Here is a 5,747-nt window from a genome sequence, read left to right on the forward strand (position 1 = left end):
TTTAGGCATGGTGTTTAGGTTTGGCCTGAAAATTTCTTCTTCTTCTTTTTTTTTTTTTTTTTTACATCCGCACACATTTATTTATATACTTTATCATTCTGATCTAAGTACCACTCAAAAGGCATTTTTAAAAAGTAATCAGTGAAAAATTCCTTCCCAGTTCCTTCAATCAATTTATCTCACCCCATCATTAATTTTCTTTCTTTCTTTCTTTCTTTCTTTCTTTCTTTCTTTCTTTCTTTCTTTTTTTGTACTGCAATACCAGGTCAATGCGTGAAGTAGACAGAGCAAGCTCCTATTCCAACTCCGAGCTCCAAAAATCCATTTAATATATTGTCCTCAGATAGAGGACGTATCAGATATTAAACTGATAAGAATGGATACTACACTTGATCTTAGCCAAAAGGCCAAGAAGTGATTAATTATCTTTCTTATAAGTCTATTAAAAATTACACCAAATTGATTAATCCTATTACTAAAAAAGAAAGCAGTCTTAATACAATTTTATATCATTAATACCAATAACACACTTGGAAATTATTTTATTAGGAGTAACTAAGGAAAATTGTGTTGTTATCTTGAGGCAGGCTGGCTCAGAAGTCAGATCAGTTGCCTCCTCCTTTTAAGTAACAGTACATTACAATATTTTTAAAAAATATCTGACAAATTATAAGTTACACCTTTAGAGGAAGTTTTGTTGTTTTTAATAATCCTCTATGTAATGTGAAATTGACCTAGAACAAATATCTGGCAAACTTACCCCTGCAAAAGACATTTAACTTTTCCTTTTTAATTTTTATGCTTAGGTCTTTGATTTCCTTGAAATGGTTCTCTAGAAGAGAAAGGAATGTCACCTGCGTCTGTCTCATCTCTTTAGTTACAAACAGTCACAAACATGACATGACTAGCAAGCACAACAAGCACACATAAACACATACACACACATAAAAAGAACAAGTCCTCCTGATAAAATAAAAATTTTGCTTAAAGAAGTTGAAGCAGTCTCAATTCCTTGTGCTTTTAAAATATCTTTTACTATGGCAATTAGCTCCTTTTTATTCTTTGTTAAATCTTTTTTTTTTTTCTTCTTAACCTGTGTTCCTTGTGTTTTGAGAGTTTTAAGCCCTTTAACAATTTATGTTTACTTAGGGTCTGTTCCATGATAGAAAAGGAAAGAGGAGAAACGTTCCAGAAGTACCTAACAGAAAGCTGGATGGACTGGCTTTCTGAGTAATGAGTCAGCTTATGAGCAGGCCCAGGCAAAATGGAGAGGCTTTTGCTCTATGGCTCCCAACACTGGGTCATATGGTAGATCAATCTTTAGCTGTTTTATTAACCTCCAAACTGCTTTCCACAATGGCTGGACCAGACTGTATTCCCACCAACAGTGTAGTAAGTTTACTTTTGTAAAAAAAAAAAAACATTTAAAATGAAACAATTATAACCACATGTGGTTACTCATCTAGATGTAATTTTTATGGGACAGCATATTCAAATGTGACACTTACTGTTTTATATATCTATATGTTTATTTATTTACAAACAGAGAAATAGAAGAGAACCAGAGAGAATGGGCACCCCCGAGCCTCCAGCCACTGCAATTGAACTCCATGTGCATGTCTGTGTATCTGGCCCTATGTGGTTACTGGAGAATTGAACCTGAGTTGTTGGGCTTTACAGGTAATCATCTTAACTGCTCAAGCATTTCTCCAGTGCCAACACTCTTATACTTGTAGTCAGGGGGGACTGATGATTACAGAAATGGTCCAGCTGAGCTGATGCAATAATTTGCTTTTTGACAATCTGTATTAACTTGGCAAAGTTCCTTCTCCTCAGCTCTGATCCATTGCATGAGCCATGGCTGAAACCGAACTATAGGATGGCTGTGCTTCAAACAGCTAAGTGAGTATTAGGAAACTAATTTTACTCGGAGCAGCAGAGCCATAATACTATTATTTAAATATCTACACAGTAAAATAATAACAAGAGAGATAATTTCCCAGTTCCTGTTTCAGTCTTTAAGCTCTCATGTGTATTTTATATATTTTTTTAAATCTTGGATCAATCTTGACTGATCACAGCCTGTATCACTACCATATTGAACTGTAAAGCCCTGCATACTCTAGCCATAAGTATCTCTGCAGTTTAAACAAGTGTTCGATTGTCTCTTATTATAGCAAATCGATAGAGTAGTATCCTCAAATGGTTTTATACTCTCTCAGAGAAAATGCTTCCACCCAAATTCCTAGTATTCAAGTTTTGTAAAAATATAAATCTAAGCATGACAATGTGCTTGTGGAAATAAAACTTACTCATATCAAAGATAAATGAGATTACATTTAATGGCATAGCTTTATGTATCTCATCTATATTTTACATGTAGACATAGCAGGAAAATTTGTGTGGGTATATCAGCTTCAAATTCAAATAGAGATTTTACTCATCTATCACTGAATTTGTATCCAAAATATAAGTTATACAGTCATAGAAGACATGGTCCTTATTGAAGAATCTACATTGTAGTTAGACAAATATCTGTGCTCCAATGTACTCTAAGTTACTACCCAAATTGTTTACACACATGGTAATTCTATAGTGTGAAATATGACATGAAATAAGTAGGATATTTGATTTTTACATATTCTTGTGGCAGGCAGGAATTTTCATGCAATCAGTTTGTATACAAAGAATAATGTTACCAAGTGTCAAAGCTGATAGCATAACATTTTGCTTCTTGAAGATTTTCACAGCAGCCCCTAGCTTTACTAAGACTGCTCTTATTGGGATTGTTACAGATTTCATCTGAATAAAATATATGTATTTGTCCATAAAGTAATGCAATGGAAATATTCAGATTGATTATAGCTGTAAAACAAACAAACAGCCCTTCCCCAGATCAAATTGACTATGAAGAACCAGAGAAACAATTGAAGTCAAGTTGTATTCCACAAAAAAATGTCCTCAATTCAATGTGTCATTCAGAGCCATTTCTAATACAAGTCAAAGTAACAGACTGCATGCCCAAGAACCATGTTCTCTGACACTGACAGTGGGCAGCCTCCTGGCTGTGGTTTAGTTTTATCTCCTTGACATCCCTGCTAGATGTGTGTGGTATTTCTGCTGGTACCTCAAAACACCCAAAATCAGAAAAGAAAAATCCTCTCTTTATACACTTGATTCCAATTGAGAAAATTCTGCTTCATACTGTAATCCTGTTTTCTGAGCCAAACATTCAAACAAATTAGAGTATGAGACGCCAAATGGAGAAATTGCAGTGATAAAATATCAAAGATTAAAAGCCCATTTTATTTTAGTTCTTTTAAATCCATTCTCACTCATTAGCTTTTTATGTTATATCTTCCTCCAAAATTGCCTGATGTCTTGATGGTTGTGGGAAGAAAATAGAAAAGGTTCTTGGCATCTTATCAGAAGCCAAATTATGGAGCAGATGTACATCCTACCGTAATGACGACCTGCAGATATGTTTGCCCCCTTTAGCTCATCCACCTTCTCTCAGCCCTCAACTGCAGAAAACCAATTCTACGGTGATAGGAAGAGACTTACCTCTTTCTCAGAAAGAAACAGAGCAAACAAATTTTGGCCGACCACAGCTGTTTTAATATACATGAGAAAGCAACAGCTAGCGTTATTCTACAGAAACGAATGAATGAATAAATAAAGAGACTCTAAGCACTTTATTCTTCTCACATAATTCCTTCCCAGTGACATTAATGAGTAGACTGTTGAAAACAAACACCCTTAAATGAGGAAAGACGACCCCTTCCCACACCCGCTGTAGCACTTTCCAGTGACGAATGCTCCCTAAACAGATTGAGCCTTCTGAAATAAAGTCAGAGAGAAATTTGATGTGGCCCCCTGACCCTTGGTAAGCACATGGATCTTCACTTGTCACATAACACACTTGCACTTGCTTACTTTTCAGCAAAGACTATTGATTTTGCTTATTGGCTGCAGGAGACTCCATAAAGAACAAATTACAAAGTCAGAGGTCCACAGTTAGCAATTGCTTGCGTGGTAACAGGGGCCTCGCGCCACTCCCAGCACTGTCCATTAACATCTCCAAAACCCCAGCCAGAGGAGAAAGAGGCGGAAGAGACCCAGGACGTGTTCCCAGCTGTACGCATTCAGTGTGATGTACAAAGGTGTCAGGAAAGGTAGAGTGACGGGGGATGGGATATGGTGGTGCAGCATAGAGCACACAGATAGTACATATATGCATGCGTGTATGTGCATGAATGCATGCTATGTGTGTGTGAACTTGTATGTAATGAAGAATAAACTGAAACCATAACATTCTGGATGTATGAAAAGGAACAAAGCCATCTGATACAGAAGTAATTTTTTTTTTCTTGAAGTTTTAAATAAAATCACATAGCTTAAGCTAGATCCATTTTGGCCAAAAGTCTGTTTAGAGGTAGGAAGCTTATAAATATACATTCCAGGCTGAAAACAGCATGATTTTCAATCAGGAGATGTAAGTATGGTGGAATATGCTTCCCCAGTCATTAAAGAAAGCCTATAAGTGAAACTTTTCAACAAATGAACCAAAAGTGGAGAGAGAGAACACTGATAAACCAATGAGCAGCCACTAAATTAAATGCTCTTTTGTCAGTTCATTTCTATCAGAACTTTAAATCATTTAACCAAACTAGATCAAGCATGAAATGAACAGAACGTGTTGTAAAAATTCATGCAAAACTACTTTTCCTAGGTGACAATTTTCACCAGGGTAATGTCCCAGATTTCTTGGTCACTATGGTCCCATTGCTGGAAATTGTGTCAGTAAATAGATAATACTTAAAATAATTAGGTTCTTTGATATATTAGGCCTAAGATTCTAGTCAGCCTTTATAAGTCTGAACACTGGGGCATGAAAGTAAAAGCACATAAGTTTTAAAAACCAAAATATCCCAGGCTGGGTCGATTGCTCCATGGATAAAACACTTGTCATGCACTACGCAGGGTGTGTTTGGAACACCATAATCCATACAAAAGCCTGATGCTACATGAAAGGGTCTGTAATCCCAGTGCACCCATGGCAAGAAGGGAGCTGAGACAGAAGAATCACTCAGAAACTCACAGGCAACCGAGCTGGCAAATTCAGTGGTGAATAACAAAAGACCTACTGAAACGTCACCTTCTGACATCCACACATGTGCTATGGCAAGCACCCACACACATGAATGCATACACACATACACACATGTCACGCACACACACCTGCACAGTCATAAAATTCACATATCAGCATATAATTGAGTCCTTAGTTCATAGTTCAGATGTTAGAGAAATAGTTGCATGACAGAATAAAATTCTCGGTGGGCCTGGCAATAGACAGCAGTTCCACTCAGAGTCTCATATAGCTTGTGATGGTTTATATTAATTTTCAACATGACAGACCTAGAATCACCTAGGAAGGATTACCTACATTAGATTGGCCTCTGAGCTTGCCGATGAGGGATGATTATGATTAGGTCAACTGAAGCAGGAAGACACATCTTAACTGTGGGTAGCACCACTCCATGAACAGGGCCCTGGACTGTTCAGTGAGAAAACAGCTGGCTGCGCAGCAGCATTCATCACTGTGTGCTTCCTCTCTGAGGACGGACAATGACTACTTGACTCAAATCCCTGCCACCATGCCTTCCACTGTAGCCTTGAGCTGCAAGATGAAATAGGTCCTCCCTGCTTTAAACTCAGTTTTGTCAGGTATTTTGTTCCAGCAA

The 5,747-nt window shown here is 37.1% G+C and overlaps 1 non-coding gene across 1 annotated transcript; it reads right to left on the reverse strand.

Moving 5' to 3' along the window:
- Positions 1 to 226: 226 nt before the first annotated feature.
- On the reverse strand, positions 227 to 419 carry LOC123458023. Its single transcript, XR_006635358.1, has one exon. It is a non-coding gene; the product is annotated as a U2 spliceosomal RNA (small nuclear RNA).
- Between the last annotated feature and the right edge of the window lie 5,328 nt (positions 420 to 5,747).

This window comes from Jaculus jaculus, chromosome 1, assembly GCF_020740685.1.
Source record: "Jaculus jaculus isolate mJacJac1 chromosome 1, mJacJac1.mat.Y.cur, whole genome shotgun sequence".
Classification (NCBI taxonomy): domain Eukaryota; kingdom Metazoa; phylum Chordata; class Mammalia; order Rodentia; family Dipodidae; genus Jaculus; species Jaculus jaculus.